The sequence below is a fragment of the Sciurus carolinensis genome, unplaced genomic scaffold (genome assembly GCF_902686445.1).
Source record: "Sciurus carolinensis unplaced genomic scaffold, mSciCar1.2, whole genome shotgun sequence".
Lineage (NCBI taxonomy): Eukaryota > Metazoa > Chordata > Mammalia > Rodentia > Sciuridae > Sciurus > Sciurus carolinensis.
The window spans coordinates 229,691-256,622 of NW_025920259.1; the positions used below are offsets into that span (position 1 = coordinate 229,691).

A 26,932-nucleotide genomic window follows, 5' to 3' on the forward strand; every position below is an offset into this window, starting at 1 on the left:
ATAGGGTGTAATCTGCAATACCCCAGATCTGCACTGCTAGAGGAGAAGATGCATGAGCAACATGAAAAAACAAGGGAAGAAAATGATCCAAACAAATCTAAATTCTATATTAAAAGAATCCAATGACAGTATGTTAGAAGAAATGTCAGAAAAGGACTTCAGATTTTACATGATTAAGATGATTCATGAAGCAAAGGATGAGATAAGAGAGCAAATGCAAGCAATGAATGATAATACCAATAAACTGACAGAGCAACTGCAGGAAGCAAAAGATCATTTCAAAAAAGAGATAGAGAGTCTCAAAAAAAAAAACAAATGGAAATCCTTGAAATGAAGGAAACAATAAATCAAATAAAAAACTCAATGGAAAGCATCAACAAAAGACTAGAGCATTTGGAAGACAGAACCTCAGACAATGAAGACAAAATATTTAATCTTGGAAATAAAGTTGTCCAAACAGAGAAGATGGTAAGAAATCATGAACAGAATCTCCAAGAACTATGGGGCATCATGAAAATACCAAATTTAAGAATTATTGGGATTGAGGAAGGCACAAAGATACAAACCAAAGGAATGAACCACCTATTCAATGAAATAATATCAGAAAACTTCCCAAACATGAAGAATGAAATGGAAAATCAAATACAAGAGGCTTACAGAACACCAAATGCACAAAATCACAGCAGATGCACACCAAGGCACATTATAATGAAAATGTATAACATTCAAAATAAAGATAGGATTTTGAAGGCCATGAGAGAAAAGCATCAGATTACATATAGGGGGAGATCAATACGGATAGCAGCTGACTTCTCAACCCAGACTCCAAAGTTAGAAGGGCCTGGAACAACATATTTCAAGCTCTGAAAGAACATTGTTGCCAACCAAGAATCCTATACCCAGCAAAACTAACCTTCAGATTTGAAGATGAAATAAAATCCTTCCATGATAAACAAAAGTTAAAATAATTTACAAATAGAAAGCCTGCACTACAGAATGTTCTCAACAAAATTTATTCCATGAGAAGGAAATGAAAAACAACATTGTAGGTCAGCAAAGGGAGTAACTACTTTAGAGAAAAACCACTCAAAGGAGAAACCGAGCCAAGTTAAAAACCAAAAATATGCCCAAATGACTGGGAATAGGAATCATATCTCAATAATAACCCTGAAAGTTAATGGCCTAAACACATCAATCAAAAGATATAGACTGGCAGAATGGAATAAAAAGAAAGACCCAACAATATGTTGCCTGCAAGAGACTCATCTCATAGAAAAAGACATCCACAGACTACAGGTGAAAGGATGAGAAAAAACCTACCATGCACATGGATTCAGTAAAAAAGTGGGGGTTTCCATCCCTATATCATATAAAGTGGACTTCAAGCCAAAGTTAGTAAGAAGGGATAAAGAAGGACATTTCATACAGCTTAAGGGAACCATAAATCAGGAAGTAATATAACGATAGTAAATATTTATGCCCCAAACAATGGTGTATTCCTGTACATCAAACAAATCCTTCTCAATTTCAGGAATTACATAGTCCACAACACAATAATTCTGGGTGACTTTAATGCACTGCTGTCACCATTAGATAGATCTTCCAAACAAAAAACAACCAAAGAAACAATAGAACTCAATAAAACAATCAATAAACTAGACTTAATAGACATATATAGAATATTCCTTCCATCAATGAGCAGATTCACTTTCTCCTCAGCAGCACATGGAACATTCTTGAAAATAGACCATATATTATGCCACAAAGCAGCCCTTAGGAAATGCAAAAAATAGAGATAATGCCTTGTGTTCTATCAGATCATGAAGAACTGAGAGTAGAAATCAATGAAAAAATAAAAAACAGAAATTACTCCAACACATGGAGACTAAAAAATATGCTATTGAATGAAACATGGATAACAGAAAACATCAGGGAGGAAATAAAAAAATTCTTAGAGTTCAAAGAAAATGATGATAAGCATATCAAAATTTCTGGGACACTATGAAAGTGGTACTAAGAGGAAAATTCATTGCATGGAGCACACTCCAGAAAAGAATGAAAAGTCAACAACTAAATGACCTAACATTACAGCTCAAAGCCCTAGAAAAAGAAGAACAGAATAACAGAAAAAGTAGTAGAAGAGAGAAAATAATTAAATTCAGAGCTGAAATCAATGAAATTGAAACAAAAGAAACAATTCAAAAAATTGACCAAACAAAAAGTTGGTTCTTTGAAAAAGTAAACAAAATAGACAAACCCTGAGCCACACTAACAAAGAGAAGAACAGAGAATATCAAATTACTAAAATTCATGATGAAAGAGGAAATATCGGGGCTGGGGAGATAGCTCAGTCGGTAGAGTGCTTGCCTTGTAAGCACAAGGCCCTGGGTTCGATCCCCAGCACTAAAAAAAAAAAAAAAAAAAGAAAAAAGAAAGAGGAAATATCATGACAGACATCACTGAGATACATGACACAATGAGAAGCTACTTTGAAAATCTGTATTCCAACAAAAAAGAAACTACCAAAGACATTGACAAATTTCTAGAGACATTTCCTCCTCCCAAACTGAACAGGGAAGACATACACGATTTAAACAGATCAATACAAAGCAATGAAATAAAAGAAGCCATTAAAAACCTACAAAACCAAGAAAAACTCAGGACCAGATGGATTCTCAGCTGAGTTCTACAAGACCTTCAAAGAAGAACTCATTCCAATATTTCTAAAAGTATTTCAGGAAATAGAAAAGGAGGGTACCCTGCCAAACTCCTTCTATGAAACTAATATCACCCTCATACCCAAACCAGGAAAAGATACATCACAGAAAGGAAATTTTAGACTAATTCTTGATGAGTATAGATGCAAAGTTCCTTAACACAATATTGGCAAACTGTATCCAAAAACATATTAAGAAAATCATACACCACAATCAAGTGGGGTTCATTCTTGTAATGGAAGGATGGTTTAACATCTGTAAATCAATAAATGTAATCCATCATATCAATGGACTTAAGGATAAGAATCATATGGTTATATCAATCGATGCAGAAAAAGCATTCAACAAAATACAACACCCCATCATGCTCAAAACACTAGAAAACATAGGGATGGTAGGAACATACCTGAACATTGTAAAGGCTATTTATGCTAAGCCTATGGCCAACATCATTTTTAATGGAGAAAAACTGAAAGCATTGCCTTTAAAAATGGGAACAAGACAGTGATGTTCTCTTTCACCACTTCTATTCAACATTTTCCTTGAAACTCTAGCCAGAGCAATTTGGCAGACTAAAGAAATTAAAGGGATACGAATAGGAAAAGAGGAACTTAAGCTGTCAGCACTTGATGATGACATGATTCTATATTTAGAGGATCCAAAAATCTCCTCCAAAAAACTTCTAGACTTCATCAATGAATTCAGGAAAATATCAGGCTATAAAATCAACACGCATAAATATAAGCATTTTTATACGCAAGCGACAAAACAACTGAAAGGGAAATGAGGAATACAACTCCATTTGTAATATCCTCAAAAAAAATACTTGGGAATCAATCTAAATAAAAAGGTAAAAGATCTCTACAATGAAAACTACAAAATATTGAAGAAAGAAATTGAGGAATACCTTAGAAGATGGAAAGATCTCCCATGTCCTTGGACTGGCAGAATTAATATTGTGAAAATGGCCATACTACCAAAAGTGCTATACAGATTCAATGCAACTCCAATTAAAATCCCAATGATGTACCTTGCAGAAATAGAGCAAGCAATCATGAAATTATTCTGGAAGAATAAGAAACCCAGAATAGCTAAAGCAATCCTCAGAAGGAAGAATGAAACAGAGGGTATCACAATACCAGAATTTCAAATATACTCCAAGGCAATAGTAACAAAAATGGCATGGTATTGGCACCAAAATAGACAGGTAGATCAATGGTACAGAATAGAGGACAAAGACACAAACCCAAATAAATACAATTTTCTCATACTAGACAAAGGTGCCAAAAATATGCAATGGAGAAAAGATAGCCTCTTCAACAAATGGTGCTGGGAAAACTGGAAATCCATATGCAACTGAATGAAATTAAACCCCTATCTCTCACCTTGCACAAAAATCAACTCACAATGGATCAAGGACCTGGAAATCAGACTAGAGACCCTGAATCTTATAGAAGAAAAAATAGGTCCAAATCTTCAACTTGTTGACTTAACATCTGACTTCCTTAACAGGACTCCCATAGCACAAGAAATAAAAGCAAGAATCAACAACTGGAATAGATTCAAACTACAAAGCTTTTTCTCAGCAAAGGAAACTACCAACAATGTGAAGAGAGAGTCTACAGGGTGGGAGAATATCTTTGCCACTCATATTTCAGATAGAGCACTAATCTCCAGAATATATAAAGAACTCAAAAAACTCTAAACCAAGAATACAAATAACCCAAACAACAAATGGGCTAAGGATATGAACAGACACTTCACAGAAGAAGATCTACAATCAATCAACAATCATATGAAAAAATGTTCAACATCTTTAGTAATAAGAGAAATGCAAATCAAAACTACTCTAAGATTCCATCACACCCCAATTAGAATGGCGATTATCAAGAACACAAGCAACAATAGGTGTTAGTGAGGATGTGGGGAAAAAGGTACACTCATACATTGCTGGTGGGGCTGTAAATTAGTGCAGTCACTCTGGAAAGCAGTGTGGAGATTCCTTAGAAAACTTGGAATGGAACCACCAATTGACCCAGCTATCCCACTCCTTGGCCTATACCCAAAGGACTTAAAATTAACATACTACAGAGATACAACCACATCAGTGTTCATAGCTGCTCAATTCACAATAGCCAGATTGTAGAATCAACCTAGATGTCTTTCAATTGATGAATGGATAAAGAAACTGTGGTATATATATACAATGGACTATTACTCAGCCATAAAGAATGATAAAATTATGGCATTTGCAGGCAAATGGATGAAATTGGAGAATATCATGCTAAGTGAGATAAGCCAATCTCAAAAAACCAAAGGAAGAATGATCTCGCTGATAAGCAGATAATGACACATAATGGAGGGGGCAACAATGGAGAAAGGAACGACTGTATAGAGGGAAAAGAGGGGTGGGAGGGGTGGGGGGAAGTAAAATATAACAGAATGAATCAAACATTATTACCCTATGTAAATGTATGATTACGCAAATGATATGCTGTTATTCCATGTACAAACAGAAATCACATGTATCCCATTTGTTTATAATAAAAATAAATTTAAAAAATAATAATAACAAATTTAAAAAAAGAATAAAATAAGATGAAATCATCATGCATTGAGGGCAATAGGTATATTAAATGATAATATATTGAACTCAGAAAATATCATGTCCCTGTGAACAATAGCTCTTTCTTATTGCGCTGTTTATTTTACTTAAGATTAAGAACTTCTTCCAAAAATAAGGGTTGAACTGTAACGTAAAATAATAGTGTGACTTTTAAGTCTAAGTGTGTATTACCATGAATACTCAGGGACTGGAATCAATAAGGGCATTTTGTAATCAAAGGTAATCTTCACCAGACTGCAGAGCAACACAGCAGCAACAGACTTGACAGAAACAAAAGCATTTTAAAAGTCCTCTCCCCTCTCCTTAGACTTTAAGAAAATACTCAGGTCCTCAAGAAATTAAAGGATGGTGGAAAATCTAATTTTCAAGGGAGAGTAAAAATGATTTTCTGCTCAACTGGGCATTTCAAGACCCAAATAGTTAGTTAGGAAAATCAAAATGTGACATGTTTTATACCCCATGGTCAGGAATAATACTTGGAATGACAGAGATAAGGTTTGGAACCATGATGATAAAATCTCTACAACCCTAAGATACAGGCTAGTGATGCATTTCAGTAGTACAGCAATTCAATAGCATGTATAAGGAGACAAGGGAAGAAAAGGAGAGGAGAGGGAAGAAAGAAACCTTGGGGAAAACTCACACTTCATTACCACTTCTCATCTAGACTCTTGCAGGATTGCTGGCTGATGAACTACTCTATTGTTTCATACATAGCTGTACTATAAAATTTCACCTCATGTGTGAAATGCAATAGCTGTTATTATTTTGGGCCTCCAATCAAGGTTGATTAAATTTTAATGTAAACACTTACCCACTATGACCACTAGCAGCAGCATAAGCTAATGCCATCTGTCCAAGGTCATCTGTAACAGAGACATCAATACCACTCTGGAGAAACAGCTCAGCCATGTGTTCTGATTTGTGTTCCAGAGCAATCATGAGGACTGTTCTACAATAAGAGAGATCACTTCCACCTTAAGTATTTTAATAGAGTTATTTGAACAGCTAATTTATATTTTTCCAATTGAAAATCTTACTTTACAGATACTAAGACATAAATATCTTGGGAGAGCAAACTTTCAGGGTTGCAAATCACCTCAAAGTCTAAAAGGAAAAAAAAATCTTTTCCAAATGAAGGAGAAGTTACAAACTTTAAATGAGAAAACAGGCAGAGAGAAAGGGGGTCACAGTCACATAAAACTAGCTGATGATAGAATTCATATCACAATAAGCTCTTATGAGTCCTTCTCCAAGGCTAGTTAACCCACATGTTATTATCTTAAGTGTCCATTCCTATCTTATTCCATTGTTCTGTTTTTCTTCTTACCTTTCATTTCCCCTGCCAGCTCATATACTTTACTTGGCTCAGCTGACAATTCTTCCATAACTGTGAATAAACCACCTCTTCCCCAGTTGCCAGAGTCATCTGACAGAAGAAAGAAATTTTTCATCTATAAGAGGTAAAGTCAAGCCCACAATTTAGAGAAACAAAGCACACAAAAGAGACTTGTAGAAGAAAGATTTTTCAAAGGGAAGGAAAACTATATTTGATCTCCTAGGAGAATCATAGTTGAATTCTCAAATATATTCAGGTTTTCTGAAAGATATACCTGGTCATCATAACAGAAAGGTATCTCAAAAATGAGTGTTATGAATGAAAAAAGTCTCTAGTGGGTCTCTAACTCTGGGGGAGGTGAATAAGGAAGGGTGGAGAGTGGTGGGAACATAACAGTGAGCAAGTGCTGTTAATATCAAAGCATACAATTCCCATTTTACTTGTCAGGAAGAGTAAAAGCTAAATGACTCATTCAAGCTTTCATTAACATAATGGCTTAGCACATTGTATTTATACTCATTCATACCACAAATATTTGTTTACATGTATTACATGTCAAACATCATTCTAGGTACTGGAGCTACTGCAGTGGACACACATACACATACACAATCCTCTTCTATTAAACTTATTTTCTAATTGAAGGAGATAAACAAATATATGTGTTAACATATGAGGAGGTGATAAAGATAAGTAGGGTAGAAAGAGGACAAAGAGGGAGCATGTAAACTGTTCTATATGAGGTGATCAGGGAAAACCTTTCTGAGAGGCAGACATTTAAATAACACTTGATGTGACTAGAGAAAATAAGGATCCAGGCAGAGGATACAGAACATGCAGAGGTTGTGAGGGGAACACACAAGGAGTTTATCAGAGAATGCATTTTTCTTCTAAAATGTAGCCTCATTTCACCATCTTAAAAAACTTATGCAGAGGACAGGACAGATATTACCCCATTAGTATATATTAGGAAGCTCACACTTAGGGAGAGTAGGTAACTCAATCAGGTAAACAAAAGAGCCAAGAGTCAAATTCACATCTACTGATTTATAAAATTCATGCTTTCTTGACCACATGATATTGCACTGGCACCAGCACCCTTAAGTCATGATTTAGATTCATCTTTTCCATTTCTTGGCACCATAAGGACTGAGGCACAATCCCTGTCCCACATCATTTCTCATACCTATACCGTGCACTAAGAGAGCACCTTCTGTCATTGCCTGAGGGTGTGTGACATCACCACTAACATACTTGATGAAGGTTGAGTCTGGGTCATAGTAACCCAATTAGGGAGCACTCTTATCTTCCCCATCCTCAAGGTCCTCAGACTTGCTCACCTCAGAGGACAAGCAGAAGGACTGGTAATAGTTGGTCTCTTACCAAGCCATCCTTTAACTCGACAAACAGAAAAGAAAATTAACCTCTCCTTGGAGCACATTTGCACTGCTATTCACAAAAAATAACCACCAAGTAAATTTTAATTAGAAACTCACCCTGACTGAAGTTTTGTCACATCTATTTCCTGACACTCCAACATTTGACATGGCTCTGTTGGAATAGAGGACTCAACACTTGAGTTCTGTTAACTGTCCTCCCTCTTTGGGGCTATAGGCATGGCATGTCTCCATCTGTAGTTGCTTTTTAATATTAATAATCAATATATCATTAGAAACTTATTGGAAAACATCAGGAAGGTTTTACTGTATTGGTACACAAAATAGTGCACAATAAAAAAATTTAGCAGTATTTCATATAGATAAAAATATGAAAATAAACAATTGTAACTGTTCTTGAGATTAAAGGAGCCTATGATTGCTTTAGTATAATAATAGATGGATAAAGAGCTTGGATGCAGTGTTTAGCCTTTGTTGCTCTCCTAGTTTTAGTAGTTGATTCTAGAGATACTTTACATAATAAAAACATTTAGGTTAGTCATAAATATAACTTGTGCTTTTCCTATGTTTAGTCTAATTCTTTGAGAATCAGAATAAGAATGTAGTCCATCATTATATAAAAATAGAATAGGCTAAATATTAACTATAAATTGATTTCTTTGCCCTTTAATAATAGTAAAACCTTTTCACTGTTAAAAACTGGAATTCACAGTGGGGGTGGTTTCTCAGACAATCTAGTGATGTGTTTGTTCTGAAGGTTGAAGGCTGGCAGATCATGATGCCCTCAGTTTAGCTGGGAGACAAGGTTGTTTTAATTTAGCTGGGAAATAAGGTTGTTTTGGTCTGGACTGTCATACAGAGAGAATGTGTACTTTGAGAAGAAGTGTAGATTGAACTTTTGAAGGTTTTTTCTTATTTTAAACTAACCATAAAATGATATAATCATTACTAAAGAAAAATATCTATAAAAAGGCTGGCAGAAAAATAAAGATTCAGATTCAGCCTCAGAACACTTGATGTCTCTGTGTGCTGTTTCTCCAACATGCTAACACCTCCCATCCACCTAAGACCCCTGACCGCTGCTAAGACTGGACCCTGGCAAAGATTTTTGCTCATTTATAAGTAAACAAGTTTTACAGATTAGTCTGTATCCTGACTACACTTCAATAATGAGCATCCACCAAATGTCCCTGTTTTTAAGAACATGACTAAAAGGGACTTTTCAAATAAATGATTCCTCATTAGCTACAATAAAAGCTTTAAAATTTCTTGTTTCAATAGAATACATCTACTCTGCTTTAGGCACTCAAGACTTCTAACTAAAGTAAATTAAATGTTAAAGCTGAATCTTTTTAAAAAGTGTTCTGTGGAGCCGGGGTGGTGCTGCTAACTTGTGATCCTAGCTACTCAGGAAGCCGAGGCAGGAGGATCACAAGTTGGAGGCCAGCTAAACAACTTAGTGAGTCCCTGGTTCTAAATAAAAAGAACTTGGGAAATAGATCAGTGGTAGAGTGCCTCTGGGTTCAAACACTAGTCCAAAAGAAAAGAAAGTATTCTGTTACCAACAGGAACTTCCAGATTGATAAGTTTTTGAATTTTTAAGTGATTCTAGTGGAGGAAACTAAAATATCTATGTCACTGGAAATAACAATACTCTCTAGATGTAGTTTTTTTTTATGTTCAGCTTCTTCCTTTTCCCTATTCTTTTCCTGTATTAGTCTCTTTCTCTTGGTTGCTGCTTCTTGTCTTTTTTTTTCTGTCTTTCCTCCAGTTTGTCTAGGCTCAGAATCCTCTTCCTTTTGGTAGATCCCTCCAAGAGGCCTGGGCTAAGAACCTGTAGGAAGGACAAGATCCAAAGCCAGGAAGGTTAGGAATTTCCTGCTTCTCCATGAGATTCATTCTTCCACAAAGCAGACTCTGTACAGAGCAAACATGCTTAGGTTTTCACAAAACACTGCATCCCTGTGTGGTGGGCACTGGCAGCAAGATACTTCAATTTACTATTCATATTATGAATCTCATTGGCATGGTGTTCACTGTGTTCTAATTTCAGCCAAAGTATTGGCATGGATAGTGCAGTCATTTTGATTCATTGCATGACCAATAAGGTAATTCAAAATAGATAATTTTTTCCTTGGTTGGAAGTATACACTGTAGGATACCATTTAAAGTTTAAACAATTTTAACACAAAGCTCTCTATAAATGTGTAATTCCGGGATTCCACCTTTGGGTCCCCTTCTTCCACCCGGGAGAAGTCTGCTTTTCCTTTTCTTTAATAAAGCTGCATTTTCCACTCTACATTTGCCTCGGCGTGCTTCTCCGGCGTTATACTTCAACACCTGAGGAAGCAGGACTCGTCACCGGGTAAAAAGCGGTATCAGATTTGGAGGTCCCACCGAGATCTACGCCGAGGTAAGTGAGCTTTTCTCTTCACGCACCCCAATCTGTCCGAGGTGCATCTTTCTGTCTCTTTCTTTCTGGAGGGCAAAATGGGCACCCGTCGGCTACTTAAATGCAACTAGTGCAGCCGCCATTCTTAAGACTCGGGTGAGAGGTTTCTCGGCCCAGGCAAGTTTCCAATCCCCTGCTCTGCAGGCACGTTGGGGCTCTGCTGAAGCCGTTTCCTACTTTTCTGTCCAGGCCCGGAGCGCAATTGCCGTGAGTACACAGTGTCCCTAGTCCTGATCTGCCCAGGATGCGTGGAGGCGGAGGAAAGGTTGGAGCAACTGCGGGGTTCTCGGCCCGGGCTACTCTCGGGTGGACCCCAAAGGTTCCTTCTCTGGACTCCCCCTCCCGACCGCCCTAAGGGGTATCCAAGGTGGATCAGTAGACAAATGGCACCGAGGGAAAGCGCCAATTACATTTGCCTCCGTATGGGCCGCGCAGCACACCGCACACATCCATTCCCTCCTGGATGTTTTCCCTTTGCTCGCCGATCAGACATTAAACATTCAGATAGTAGGATCATAGGAAAATCAATAGGAAAGTACTCAGGTTATCTTTGTTTGCATATTTAGCCTTTGTTAGTTTGTTTAAAGTTTTCCTGTGCTTAAAGGTGCTCAGTGTGTTCTAAGCTGCAAGGAGGATGTATACTTTAATTCAACCCCTCCCTTGAATCCCTCAGAGAACAGGGTATTATATGTCTAACAATCAATAGGTGTCCCCCTCACCCTTTGGAGATCCCTTTAGTCTACAAAATAGGCAAGAAGATGTACAATTCTTCTTTTGTTGTAGGAATTTATAGTGGCAGGGAGGAAAGCAGTAATGCCCTTAAGTCTGAATCCTCCAAGGGTCTCTAGCACAGGGCAAACTAGAGCCCCAGCACTTTGCCAAAGGAGGCCAGAAATACTTTGGCAAAGCCAGGTAGTGAGCGACGGGTTTTCTGGACCGGATTGAAGCTCAAACTTAGGGAGACGTCCCTGCACATAGTCTCCGGCGCGGGCGCCTGAGGTCTATTTTTCTTTTCTTCCACTTAGATGGGAGCTTCACTCTCAACAGTATTGCCAGGTTCACCACTAGCCTGCATACTGAAAAACTGGGACAAATTTGACCCACAGACACTCAAGAAAAAGCGCCTCATTTTCTTCTGCCGCCAGGCCTGGCCTCAATACAAACTCTCTGATGGAGAATCTTGGCCGCCAGAGGGAAGTACAAATTTTAATACCATTTTACAGCTTGATAGATTTTGCAAAAGGGAAGGAAAATGGTGTGAGGTACCTTATGTTCAGATCTTCTTTATTCTAAGGGAAGACCCCAAATTATGCCAACAATGTAAAATAGATTCAGCCAGAACCACTACTCTAAAGGAAGAAAGCCTTAAAGAGTCACCTACTGAGGGAAAGGAATTTTCTGCTAAAGTCCATCAGCAGGCCTCCTGTCCTCCATACCCTGGTCCTTCTCCATCTGCCCCAATGGACAGATCAAATGTACTACCTCTCCAGGAGATGCCGGGAGGAGAATTTGGACCAATTAAAGTATACAACCCCTTCTCCCTCCAAGACCTAAGACAGATAAAAACAGACCTAGGGAAATTTTCAGAAGATCCAGATAAATATATTGAGGTGTTTCAAAACCTATGCCAGGTGTTTGACCTCACCTGGAAAGATATTATCCTGTTACTTAACCAGACTTTAACCTCCAATGAGAAGGAAGCCACCCTGAAAGTAGCTGAACAATTTGGGGATGACCTACACCTTGCTTATGCCCCAGGAGCCCAAACTAGATCTAAACCCAACTATCCATCGGGAGCACAGGCAGTTCCAAGAAATGACCCCGACTGGGACCCAAATGATGAACAGGATGCTTGGAAGATCAGACACTTCCAGATGTTAGTCCTTGAGACCCTTAGGAGAATCAAACAGAAGCCTATTAACTATTCTAAGATTTCTGAAATTACACAAGGTCCCGAAGAATGCCCGGCTATTTTCATGGAGAAACTCAGGGAGGCAATGAGAAAACACACCACCATGGATCCTGAATCCACAGAGGGCCATTTACTTTTAAAGGACAAATTTATCATTCAGTCGGCCCCAGACATTCGGAGGAAATTACAAAAATTGGCATATGGCCCCGATCAATCCTTAGATGATATCCTCCGACTTGCAACTTCCGTTTTTTATAATCGAGATGTAGAGGAAAAGAAGGAAAAAGAGTGTAGAGACAGAAGAAAAACTGAAGCACTGGTCTTAGCCCTAAGAGGAGTTAGCTTCCCGGGTGATGAAGAAAGAAAACGGAATGTACCTCAGGCCACAAAAGGGATTTGTTTCCGTTGTGGAAAGGAGGGACATTTCAGACAGGAATGTCCCCAAGCCAAATGGCCACCACCAAAGCCCTGCCCCAAGTGTCAAGGCAACCATTGGAAAAGTGACTGTCCTCAGGGGCGTAGGTCCTCGAGGCCAGACTCTTCCACACAGGCCTGACGGGGCCCGGGGCCAATTCTAATGGCTCCCGTAACTCCTATCACTACGCATGAGCCCCGGGTATGCTTCTCCGTAGGGAGCCAAGAGGTCAACTTCCTCTTAGATACTGGTGCTAGTTTTTCAGTGCTCACCTCTTATCCTGGACCTCTTTCCTCTAATACTATAACGGTGCAAGGGGTGTCTGGACGGCCTATTACCAGAAAGTTTACTCCCCCACTGAGTTGTGAGTGGGATGGGATGATGTTTTCTCATGCATTCCTGATAGTCCCAGAATGCCCTACCCCTTTATTGGGAAGGGATTTACTTTCAAAACTTCAGACTTCCATTACAATGAATTTGGGACCACAAGGATCATTATGTTTACCTCTACTAGAATGTGATATAAACCCTGAGGTATGGGCCACTGAAGGCAAGATTGGACGGGCAAAGAGAGCAATCCCAGTTAAAATAGTCTTAAAGGATCCCTCTGTCTTTCCACATCAGAGACAATACCCGCTACGCCCAGAAGCAAAAAAGGGCCTATTAAAAATCATCCAGAACCTCAAACAGCAGAAACTTTTAGTACCTTGTAACAGCCCATGCAATACACCAATTTTGGGAGTTCAAAAATCAAATGGGGAATGGCGTTTAGTCCAAGACCTCAGAATAATTAATGAAGCAGTTGTTCCCCTCCACCCAGTAGTTCCTAATCCATATACTCTGCTATCTGAGATTCCAGCAACTACTCATAACTTCTTGTTTCTCTTATAGACCGCCCATCTCTCAAATGACCCTCCAGCCTATTACTCTTCAACCAGACTTTTACCGTGGACCCCTTGATCGACCCGATTTCTAAAAAGGAACTCCAAGCTGCTTGCCCCTCGCCGTCCACTTTCAGCTCGAAGAAGTCAGAGCGGTCATCGACCCCCTTCCCCAGCAGCATGGAGTTCCTAAAATTAGAGGGGGGAATGAAGCCAGAATTGGGGACAGGTAGTTAGTGTAGAAATAGGAAATCGGGTCAGATCAAGAAAATGGAGGCCATAAAGTCATCTGCCCCTGGAAGAATGGAATGTCAAGGATCTCCGGAGCCCATTGATTACCAAATTTACCTGCCCTTGTCAGAGTCAACAGGCAGGAAGATGCTAATTAATGCCCCCTGGGCCCTTGCCCATCTGGGTCACCTTGACCCTCCCTCTGCCCCATCCGCTTTTCGCTTTTTACATTTCAAAACCAGGCCTAATCCGGTAGGCAGGAAGGGAGGAGACAAGGGGGAAAGAATGGGAGAATGAAACCCATAAAAAGAACGAGATTTGCTCATCCCACGGATTCCAACTTTGGGTCCCCTTCTTCCACCCAGGAGAAGTCTGCTTTTTCTTTTCTTTAATAAAGCTGCATTTTCCACTCTAAAAAAAAAAAAAAAAAAAAATGTGTAATTCCTTTTAATACAGAGTATTTTAGCATGATTATCTTAATGATAGATAACATTTAGAAAGTACATTTTAAGCACCAAACACTGTGAACATTACACATATCATTTGTGATTGCCATCATATCTTAATGAAACAGAATCATGATTATGAACAACAGGATATGATATTTTGATTAAATATGGTGATCCCTTTAGGGGTGGCTTATAAGAGGAACAGGGTGCTTTTACCTGCAATAAATTGTATAATACACTCACCTTATTAATATTTTTCATGCTAGATTTTTACATAGCTTTTATACTAGGGTTCAGTTAATTTGTTACATTTCAAGAGATGCTTATTTCTTAAATCATCCTAAGAGAACAAAAATGATACTGAGATCATTTTTGGTTCTTTTATAGGAAGAGAGTTTGGAAGAATTTATAATCTCATACAAATTTAAAACACTTACACTGCCTTTATTTTGGAGTAACTGGCCCTCTTGACTTTTTGTTTTCCAAAAGGATTTTCTGAAGATTCACCATTTGTTCAAAGGATTTTCTGTCTTCTTTACTGAGCTCTTTAGAATAATCTTTACCTTCAAATAAATACATGTTTCTCCAAGAATATAAAACACAAAGTGAGAAATGTTAAGACATTGAAAAATAGGTTAATGCTATTCAAAGCAATAACTAGGTGAATAAGAAAATAGCTCATACTCTAAATGGGTCAAGACCAGCTGTGATGAAGGCATTTCATTTCCTGTTGCACCAACACTGATGAGTTTGGGTTCTATACATGTTCACTTTTCAAAGGACAGAGCATTGGCTTAAACCCTTTGGGTTCACCCTACATGATGTGGGAATCTCTGCTGAATCCCTCTACACTGCTGAGTCCCCTAATAAAATCTCAATGTTTTTAGTCCAAACACACTTTTAATACTCAACTCTTTTCCGTTTTTTCTATAATATTAAAAAAGGAGCAAATCTATGAGAAAATTTAAAAAAAATCACAAAAAATAATTCCTTAGATTTATAATATTCTCTGTAGATCTCACAAAGCATCTTCATGTTTCTTACCTCAATCCTGGTATAACTAACCCCACTTGTGAAAGAGGAAACTGAGATTCACACAGGGATTAAAGGATTCCTCAATTCTCTCTGCTACAAAATGAACAAGGTAGGTTTTTCTGATTCTAACATCAGTATGTTCTTTTCAGTAGATTAAGGTATATAGAAAAGTAGAGAGAAAACAGGCTTGCAAATAATTATGACAAAAACAGCAAGGACAATAGTATGATATTTTTTTCTTTCCTTAATTTTTGGATCAAATCCAGGGACTCACACATGCTAGGTAAGAGTTCTACCACTGAGCAACACTCAGTAGCTGATATAGTACTCTTAAGTAGCACTTTATACTATCAGAGCAATTTCACATCTATTAACACATTTGATTTTTGCAGTTGTGTAAAGGAGTAAAGAAGACATTAAGAGCACCATTTTACAGATGAAGACACAAAGGACCAATGAGGTTGGGTGATCTGCCAAAATCATGAATCAAGTGCTAAACAGTCAAGACCAGTAACCACAGATAGGTAAGATAATGATTAAAAAGTGAAGTGTATTTAATAGCACATGTTACCAAATAATGTATTTTCACAGCATTATAAAATCAGCTCTAAGTTTATTTTTTCTAGAGAGTATGAAAGTAAAACATTTTCATTCTCAAGAGATCAATTGCTTCAAACTTGTACCCAAATCTGACCAGCTGTAATACTAATTGTCATTTTCTAATTAAATCAGCAGTGGGATTTCAGTGAGGTACTCTATCAACAAGTGAAAAAATAAAGAGCTGAGATGTGTCAAATATGATCAACTTATATAGCATCATACTGCATGAAATTCTCAATTTACTATGTAAATGTGCTTTTTAAAGAACTTTAGCATTAAAGATAAAGCAACCTTGCTTTTTACTTAAATTTGATTGGGCTGCTCTAACTACTATCTTTTTTTTTTTTTTTTCGGTGTTGGGTATCAAACCTAGGGCTTTGAGCTTACAAGGCAAGCACTCTACCGACTGAGCTATCTCCCCAGCCCCTCTAATTACTATCTTTAATGTTTATTTACATTGTTTTTAATGATGCTGCATATCTTTATTCTGTTTCTAATAGGCATTCAGAGCCCACAGGTCTAGACCCTCATTTGTATTCTGCCAGAGAAACAATTTACCACAAAGAGAACCAAGACATGGTCACTGAAGGCAACATTCCAGATTTCAATGAAACTGGAGAATTTTCTGGCAGTTAGAGTGTCTGCAAAAATACCTGTTTTTAGACAGGTGAAGGTATACAATCATCTTTCTGACAACACTGCAATTTTATTTTGTTCTAGCAAATAAAATTAAATTAATATAGATTACTACAGAAAAGGGTGTAAACTGAATACTAAAGTCATCAAATATTAACTTAAAAATATGACCACATACATTTATTTTTTTCTCTCACCTGAAACAGCTAAATGACAATAAATTGATTTCTAAAAAGCTATATGAGGAAATGGTATGTTAAAATGTTCACAAACACTTTGGAAAATGAAAACCTATTAAGAAGAGCTGTGGAACCAAAACACAGGTATCCAGCTGGGACTGACGAGAGGAATAGAAACCCTCTCAATACTCCAAAAGCCTAGGACTCATGGTCCTTACAGGGCACCACAATGTGGGGGAACTAAAGGGATCCACACATCAAATAATGAGAGCACCACAAGCACTTGGATCTCTGCTTTTCAATTTAAACAGACAATTTTGCTGTAATGGTATATCTTCCAAGGATGATAAAAGAGGACTTGTCTAAGGATAAAATTAGTTGTCCAGTGATATCTTCAAATCTGGGTGTCTAAAAAGTGAATTCAAAGTTCAGCCACATGGGAACAGCCAGATATATTTTCAATTTCTTGGATCAAGAAGCCTAAAGACTGTGCTCAAGAAGACAATAGGACTGGTTAGGAAAAAGAGGTCCCAGGGAGTAGGATGCAGGACTTCCTGTGGTAATGCATATCACTCATGCCCTAGTTTGATTTAACTGTGCCATTTGCTCACCCTAACCCCCAACTCACTTCCTTCTTCCTGCTCTTTGCACCCTTCTCCAGCTGCAGGCAAGGCATCAGAGACCCACTGGCCATTTTTTGTCTCTCCCAGGGGGGACTCCAGGTCTATCTCATCCATGGTGCTCCCCTAAGAAGACAGTAGTTTATCAAAGCCAAATTTGAGTATTTCACTCAACTTGAATGGAGAAAACAAAAAATCCAGTTAGTTCTCATGAAAACAAACATCAGGATGTGGTGATCTGCTGAGTGTCTGACACCAAGCACATTCCTTCCCTTGTGAACTTTCTTCTCTCCCATGGAAGATGACTTCAATCAGGCTATTTTGGGGTTAGATGAGGAATAAGCAGAAAGGTGATAAATGATGACCAGAGCTATTGATTTTGAAAATTACCTATAACTGCAAAAAAAATTTTTTAAGCCACCAATTTCTTTTATTGTGGGGGGGATGGTAAGAATAAAATGATTTCCTGCATCTTCTATAACACCTCTCACCAGTATTCTTTACAGGTACTTCCAGCAGTCCTGAGAGAAGTCAGAAACCCTGTTAGCTACATTCCTACCCCTCCCACTTTTAAACTTCTTAGAAATTGAAGATGCCATTCAGTGCCTCACTTCACAATAAGCTGACTCCTTTCCTTTGCCAAGTTGTTTTCCTACCTCACTACTTTATGGAATCCACCTTGGAAAAACAATAACAATGCTGATCACCAAGACCCAAAGGACCTTTCTTAATTTCAATCTCCCTGAATAATCCTGTGCTCTCCCTAACCTGCCCTTTACCCTCACTCCTCCCTAGGGGATACTCTATTTCCTAAGGCTACAGGAACCACCCACAAGGCTTAGATAGTATTACCTGGCTTTCACTTGCTACTTCCAACTTTACATGTCCCTAAGCACTATCACTTAAAAATTCTGAAACAATTGGGATCCACATGATGGGCCCTCATTTGCATTTTGCCCTTTTAGTTTTGGTCAGTTATCTCTAGACTTTCTATTTTGTAACTTGAAAACTTAAAGGTATTCTGTAGCTTAAAAACATTTGAGATAAAAACTAAGCAAGAACATACCTGGATATATTTATATTTAGCCTTAGTAGATATGTGTGTGTGTGTGTGTGTTTTACACACACACACAGACATATGCATAAATATGTATATAGATTACTTACATGAATATATATAATACATATATATTTATATATATATACATAAAATATAAATATACATATATATAATCCAAGGCAAATGGCTTTGGCATTTAGTAACCAAAACAGAAGAAAGCCAAGTATTTAAGATGAAGTTCAGTTCATACTGAGATCCTCCCTTCCACTCAATTGGACCTAAATCTCCTGGCTTCCCTTGCTATTGAGCACTCACAATATGTTTTTAAGGAAATACCTTTTTTCAAAAATGAAAAATAATATATTATAGTAGTTAAGAGGGTGTAGTTGTAAGTTACAGAGTGCTTGGATTAGAGTGACTCTGAAGGATGTTTGGAAAATTTCTTAAAAATTTTAAAGACATTGTCTATGTCATTTTTTCTATTACTCTTCTTCATAAAACAACTGGAAAAAGTACACCTCAGACAATGCTTAGCACACAGTAAGCATTCAATAAATGTTCACTACATCTATATCTGTCCCTCTCTTTCTGTTGTACTCTCCTTGCAGGATAAAGAACCTGCTTTCCTTTTTCAGGACTTCACCACTCTATACTGCTTATATTTATCAAACCAGAACCATGTCTTTTACTATTAGATTCTTTAATAATTTAAAAAATGCCCTGCTTTCTTTTGAGACAAGGTAGTGAGTTATTACCCTTTTCCTTGGAAACCATAAATAACTCATTGTCTGGATGGGGAGGAAAAAAAATCATACAGAAACAGAATGAGATTTTTTTGCCCCTGGCCTGGGCATAAAGTCCCATCAAAGTCCTCTCCAACAGCCAGTAGTCTATATTGACCTACAGCAGGGAGTTGTGCCTGTGCACTTCACAATGATGTGCTGGTAGACCACATCACAGGGAAATCCCTAATTGAATGCCTGGATTTCCCTCCACTGGGGAAGAGTTTGAGCATCTGAGACCTCATCTCCTCTAACTCCCAATATGTTCACCTTCACAACAGCCCACAATGAACTCATCTCTCAAGGCTCTGTGAAGAAATGTATTTAGACAAATATAGTATATACCTACCCCTCTCTCAAGCTTTCATCTTACATTTGTAATTGCCTCTTCAATAGTGTGAAAACAAAATGCACAGCTGCCCTGCCACCATGACAGATGAGTATGCAGAACACTAAAAATATTGAAAAAGCCAGACTCCACTGTTACTCCCTAAAGTAAACAAAAAACAAGCAAACAAGCAAAACCTAGGGTTCTTCTGCAATGCTGATGTGCAAAGATACAGGTGTGTGTGAGAGAAAACTGCTATGTTTTAACCCACGCTTGGGCTTATTGTAAACTTGATAATTCTGCTTATAATACTGTGTATTTTTTCCCCTTTTGCATACCTCTTGAATTTTTTGATAGCTGGTCTTTTAAAGTCTGGTTTTTCCTGTGAACTTTTCTAAATAAAATCCCTTCCTTTTCAGAGTCTCCCTCTAATAATAATTTACATTGATTTTTACTACAAACCCTGTTGACTAAAGCCTACATTATTTTCACCTTCCTAACACTTTACCACCTATCTTCCTAAATTCTATTCTCATCATTCAGGCTTAAAGCCTTAAAGTCATCTTTGAATTTGCTATCTCTCTCACTCCTGGCCTCAAAAAACAATCAACTCCTGTCATTTCTTCTCTGCAATGTTTCCTACAGCAGACCTTCCCATAGCTACTGCCCTTGTCAGCTATTTCTTACTCACTTCATGCCTGAATCATTCCAGAGTCCTAGGGGTTGATCCTCTGTATCTAATTCCTCAAAAGACCTAGGGTACATTATAATATGTTTTCTAATTTTAGCTCAAAAGCTGCTGCTATCGAATAACTCTAAGACTTTTTCCAAAAGAGAGCTCTCTCCAGAATCTTCCAAGTCAGCATTTGACTCCTATCTAATTTTTGTTTTTTCAAGCAAATTAACTCTAGTCTTTCATCCATATATTCTATGGTATAATTTTATGTTCCAAGTCTTGTTCATCCTCCTCTGGGTATAGAATGAGTACTGTAAGTCACTGCATAAAGGGTCTGGGATTAAAGAGGAGGTATGGAATTAATCATTATTGATTAAGTCAAGTTCTTCTTTAAAAACCAACAACCAAAAAAAAAAAAACCCAAACAAATTCTCTCTGAGATAACTAGGGGCATACTCATTCTTAGAAACACCAAAGAGATTATATCCATTATGTTAAGTTACCTGCTCAAAGTCATACATCCAGTAAGTGATAAGGTATAATCTGAATCCAAATTTGACTGTTCAAAGCCCATTCTCTTTATTCTATTTCCTCTGCCTTTAAGTACCACACTCATTTAGTTTCTATGTCACCTTGCATGTAGTAGGTACTGAGTGGGTATGAATTAGCTAACAAACTAATGTGTAACTGGAGACAAAGGGTGGTTAATGCTGGTACTTTTTATTTGCATTCACATCCACAGAGAGTACTGATTATAAATCATGGAACTTTAAATAAAAGAACAACATATTTTACCTGGAGGTCAGCATCAGCCAAAGGTTTCTGGCTTTGACAGAAACCAAAATCAATGACAATCAACTCCTGTCATTTCTGGCCTCCTATGATCATGTTGGTGAGCTGTAGTTTGGAAGTTGCTTTCCTATAAACCAATTCTTCCACAGTGTCTTGGCCAATCAGTCAAAAAACTTTCACAGCCCTGTATGTAAGTCAAGTGAGAGCAGTGTGCTATGAGTCTGAAAAGCTGGGGGGAAAAGCATGCCAGAAAAATACAGCAAAAAGGAAGCAGAACCAAAGACCATATTAAGAAAACAATTCAAAAGACATTGCTCATTTTGACCTGAGGATTTGTTAGAGAGATGTGGCCTCAACTTCTCTCTGAACCTTTCCCAAAAGAGTCTGAGAAAGAATGATGAAGTGACCACAACTGTGGCTTCATTTATAGCCAAGGAAAACCCCTGGCAGGCATGTTATCCTGAGGTCAAAGGGCAGTTCCACAACCTCTTAACTCCATTTTTTTTTCTTTTCATGGTATTGGGAGGCAAATCCAGGGGAGCATTACCAATGAGTTATATCCCTAGCATTTCATAAAAAAATGTTTTATTTTTATTTATTTACTTGAATTTTTTATAGACATTGATGGACCTTTATTTTATTCATTTATTCATATTCAGTGCTAAGAATTCAACCCACTGCCTCACACATGCTAGGCAAGTGCTCTCCCAGTGAACCACAATCCCAGCCCCAAAATATTTTATTTTGAGACAGGGTTTTAGTAAGTTGCCAAGGCTGGCCTTGAACTTGCCGATCCTCCTTCCTCAGCCTCCCAAGTTACTATGATTACAGTTATGTGTCACCATACCAGCTTTAACTCCATTTTTAAATTGAGATAAGTTCTAACTAAAACCTAAATGTTTCTTCTAATCATTTTGCAATTTAACTGTTCTTTTTAACAAAGGGAGACTCACTTGATCATGTGACCCACTGAACATGACTCTGCAACTCAGTGTCAAAATGGGGTTAAAACCCAGTGGTGAACTGGGGAGATATCTCAGTTGGTAAAGTGATCACCTTGCAAGCACAGGGCCCAGGGTTTGATCCCCAGCACCACAAAAAATAAATAAATAAAAAAACAGTGGTTCTCAACTCCCAGTATGACACTGTTGTCAGGACTACATTCTTCACCTTCCTCCCCAGTCCAGAACTACAAGCCAATAGAGCAGGAAAAAGAAGATGTCTAACTCACTCACTTGTTCTGGACAATTCAGTGAGCTCTGTCAGCTGCTTGTGAAGTCATTCTGAGGATTAAAATCACTGTCAACAAAAATAACAGTATCTGCTGCTGTTAAGTTCATGCCAATTCCACCTGAAAACCATGCAAATAAGAAGCATGATCAGCAACATACAAATAAGAAACTGGAAAACAAACACAAGGCTAGACTCGGTCATACTGAACACCTGAAATCAGTCCACCTGAGTGGTTTTCTCTTTCAGGCTGACATCTCTGCCCCCAACTCTGGAGCCCTGGAGTGGTCAAATGTGCCACCTCACCTCATGTTGCCTGACCTGGGAAAATTAAATATCAAATATAACAGAATGAGAGGTAAGGGGCAGAAAAGGATGCTTAATTTAATGCTGTGAAGCCATGTTTGAAAACCTTGATTGGATTTTGCTTAGAAAAATCTGTGATTTTGCTTAGAAAAATCTGTTTTCTTTCAGAAAACAGCTCCAAAAATGAGAGGTCTGGGGTCTGCCATTGTGGCTCAGTGACTGAGTGCTCACCTAGCATGTGTGAGGCACTGGGATCAATCCTCAGCACCTCATTAAAATAAACAAAATAAAGATATTGTCTGTTATGGTTTAGATGTGGTGTCCCCCAAAAGCTTACATATGAGACAATGCAAGAAGATTTGGAGGAGAAATGATTGGATTATAGATTTGGCCTAAAAAGTGAGTAAATCCCTAATGGGATTAACTGATTGGAAATTAGAGACAGGTGTGGTGTGGTTGAAGGAACTTGTTCATTGGGGGCATAGATATGGGGTATATAGTTTATATATGGAAAGTGGAGTCTCTCTCTGCTTTCTGATCATGATGTGTGCTGCTTCCCTCTGCCACATTCTCTCATCATGATATTCAACCTCACCTTGAGCCCCAAGGAATGAAGCCAGTCTTCTATGGACTAAGACCTCTGAAACAATAAGCCCTCAAATAAACTTATCTCCTCTATAGTTGTTCAGGTCAGGTCTTTTAGTCACGTTGGCAAAAAAGCTGAATAAAGTAGTGTCCATCTACAACTAAAATATGTATTTAAAAGAAGGAGAGGTCTGCAATGCACATTAAGAAAAGCACTTAAAAACACTTGCAAGCTACAAGATAGGAAGACCCTGACACCAATTAAAGAGAAGATGGGATGATACATGCCTCTGACTAGAGAAAACTTGAACGTGTCTTCCTGAATTGGTTTCCACATTATTCAAAGCCAATGTCATAAAATTAATTCAAGGCAAAAACACTCAATGCAACAACTTTCTGGTCTTTATTCAGTGGTGCAAAAAAGGGTCAAGGAAGTACCTTGGGTTACAGGAGTTTAGACTACTATGAAGGCAAATTACAGCATTCTCTTTGATTAATGTGAAAACTAGTACAGTGCAGACTACTCTTCCCAGGGTTGTTACAGCTCACTGCTGAAACAAGCCTAAAAGCACTTGTTCCAAGAGTTGAATGAAGTGTTCCTCTTCCTAAGGACTACTGACTCCCAGCTGGATATCAAGAAAAGTCAGGCAGGAATGTTCTCATTTAATGCCTTCATATAAAATTAAAGTTGGAAAAAAGAAATAATAATGACTGATTACTGAGGGATGCTAAATTATATCCAATAATGACAGTTATACTTATACTTTACTATTCACCAAGCATTGTTCAAAAAGGTTTACATAAATTAACCTTTTTTTTTTAATTGTAAACAAATGGGATACATATTGTTTCTCTGTCTGGACATGGCGTAAAGGCATACCATTTGTGTAATCATAAATTTACATAGGGTAATGTTTGATTCATTCTGCCATTTTTCCCTTCCCCCCCACCCCTCCCACCCCTCCCCTCCATTTATACAGTCCTTCCTTCCTCCATTCCTGCCCCCCTCCCTAAACCCAACCCAAACCCCAACACTAACCGCTCCCACACCCCATTATGTGTCATCATCCACTTATTAGTGATATCATTCTTCCTTTGGTTTTTTGAGATTGGCTTATCTCACTTAGCATGATATTCTCCAGTTTCATCCATTTGCCTGCAAATGCCATAATTTTATCATTCTTTATGGCTGAGTAATATTCCATTGTATATATATACCACATTTTCTTTATCCATTCATCAATTGAAGGACATCTAGGTTGGTTCCACAATCTGGATATTGTGAACTGAGCAGCTATGAACATTGATGTGGCTGTATCTCTGTAATATGCTGATTTTAAGTCCTTTGGGTATAGGCCAAGGAGTGGGATAGCTGGGTCAAACGGTGGTTCCATTCCAAGTTTTCTAAGGAATCTCCACAATGCTTTCCAGAGTGGCTGCACTAATTTGCAGCCCCACCAGCAATGTAAGAGTGTACCTTTCTCCCCACATCCTCGCCAACACCTGTTGTTGCTTGTATTCTTGATAATCGCCATTCTAATTGGGGTGAGATGGAATCTTAGGGTAGTTCTGATTTGCATTTCTTTTATTACTAGAGATGTTGAACATTTTTCCATATGATTGTTGATTGCTTGTATATCTTCTTCTGTGAAGTGTCTATTCATTTCTTTAGCCCATTTGTCAATTGGATTATTTACATTCTTGGTGTAGAGTTTTTTGAGTTCTTTATAGATTCTGGAGATTAGCGCTCTATCTGAAGTATGATTGGCAAAGATTTTCTCCCACTCTGTAGGCTCTTTCTTCGCATTGCTGATAGTTTCCTTTGCTGAGAGAAAACTTTTTAGTTTGAATCTATCCCAGTTATTAATTCTTGCTTTTATTTCTTGTGCTATGGGAGTCCTGTTGAGGAAGTCTTGTCCTAAGCCAACATGTTGAAGCTCTGGACCTACTTTTTCTTCTATAAGATGCAAGGTCTCTGTTCTGATTCCGAGATCCTTAATCCATTTTGAGTTTAGTTTCATGCATGGTGAGAGATATGGGTTTAGTTTCATTCTGTTGCATATGGATTTCCAATTCTCCCAGCACCATTTGTTGAAGAGGCTATCTTTTCTCCATTGCATACTTTTGGCCCCTTTGTCTAGTATGAGAAAATTGTATTTATTTGGGTTTGTGTCCGTGTACTCTATTCTGTACCATTGATCCACCTTTCTATTTTGGTACCAATACCATGCTGTTTTTGTTACTATTGCTTTGTAGTAGAGTTGAAGATCTGGTATTGCGATACCCCCTGCTTCACTCTTTCTGCCAAGGATTGCTTTAGCTATTCAGGGTTTTTTATTCTTCCAGATGAATTTCATAATTGCTTGCTCTATTTCTGTAAGGTACATAATTGGGATTTTAATTGGAATTGCATTGAATCTGTATAGCACTTTTGGTAGTATGGCCATTTTGACAATATTAATTCTTCCTATCCAAGAACATGGGAGATCTTTCCATCTTCTAAGGTTTTCTTGAATTTCTTTCTTTAGTGTTCTGTAGTTCTCATTGTACAGGTCTTTCACCTCTTTTGTGAGATTGATTCCCAAATACTTTATTTTTTTGAAGCTATTGTGAATGGGGTAGTTTTCCTAATTTCTCTTTCTGAAGATTCATCGCTTATGTATAAAAATGCCTTAGATTTATGTGCATTGATCTTATATCCTGCTCCTTTACTGAATTCACTTATGAGATCTAAAAGTTTTTTGGTGGAATTTCCTGGTTCCTCTAAGTATACAATCATATCATCAGCAAATAGGGATATTTTGAGTTCTTCTTTTCCTATTCGTATCCCTTTAATTTCTTTGGTCTGTCTAATTGCTCTGGCTAGAGTTTCAAGGACGATATTGAATAGAACTGGTGAAAGAGGGCATCCCTGCCTTTTTCCAGTTTTTAGAGGGAATGCTTTCAGTTTTTCACCATTTAGAATGATATTAGCCATGGGTTTAGCGTAGATGGCCTTTACAATGTTAAGGAATGTTCCCACTATCCCTATTTTTTCTAGTGTTTTGAGCATGAAGGGGTGCTGTATTTTATCAAATGCTTTTTCTGCATCTATCGAAATAATCATGTGATTCTTGACTTTAAGTCTATTGATATGGAGAATGACATTTATTGATTTCCTGATGTTGAACCAACCTTGCATCCCTGGGATGAAACCCACTTGATCATGGTGCACTATCTTTTTAATATGTTTTTGTATGCGATTTGCTAAAATTTTGTTTAGAATTTTTGCGTCGATGTTCATTAAGGATATTGGTCTGAAATTTTCTTTCCTTGATGTGTCTCTGTCTGGTTTAGGAATCAGGGTAATATTGGCTTCATAGAATGAGTTTGGGAGAGTTCCCTCCTCTTCTATTTTCTGGAATACTTTGAGAAGTATTGGAATGAGCTCTTCTTTAAAAGTTTTGTAGAACTCGGCTGAGAACCCATCTGGTCCTGGACTTTTCTTTGTTGGAAGGCTTTTGATGACTTCTTCTATTTCATTACTTGAAATTGGTCTATTTAAATTGTGTATGTCCTCCTCGTTCAGTTTAGGCAATTCATATGTCTCTAGAAACCTCTTGATGTCTTTGAAATTTTCTATTTTGTTGGAGTATAGATTTTCAAAATAGCTTCTAATTATGTTTTGTATTTCAGTCGTGTCTG

The 26,932-nt window shown here is 37.8% G+C and overlaps 1 pseudogene; it reads right to left on the minus strand.

Moving 5' to 3' along the window:
• Nucleotides 1-6,153: 6,153 nt before the first annotated feature.
• Nucleotides 6,154-26,932, minus strand: part of LOC124975361 (chromodomain-helicase-DNA-binding protein 1-like) — an 80,807-nt pseudogene continuing 60,028 nt past the window's right edge.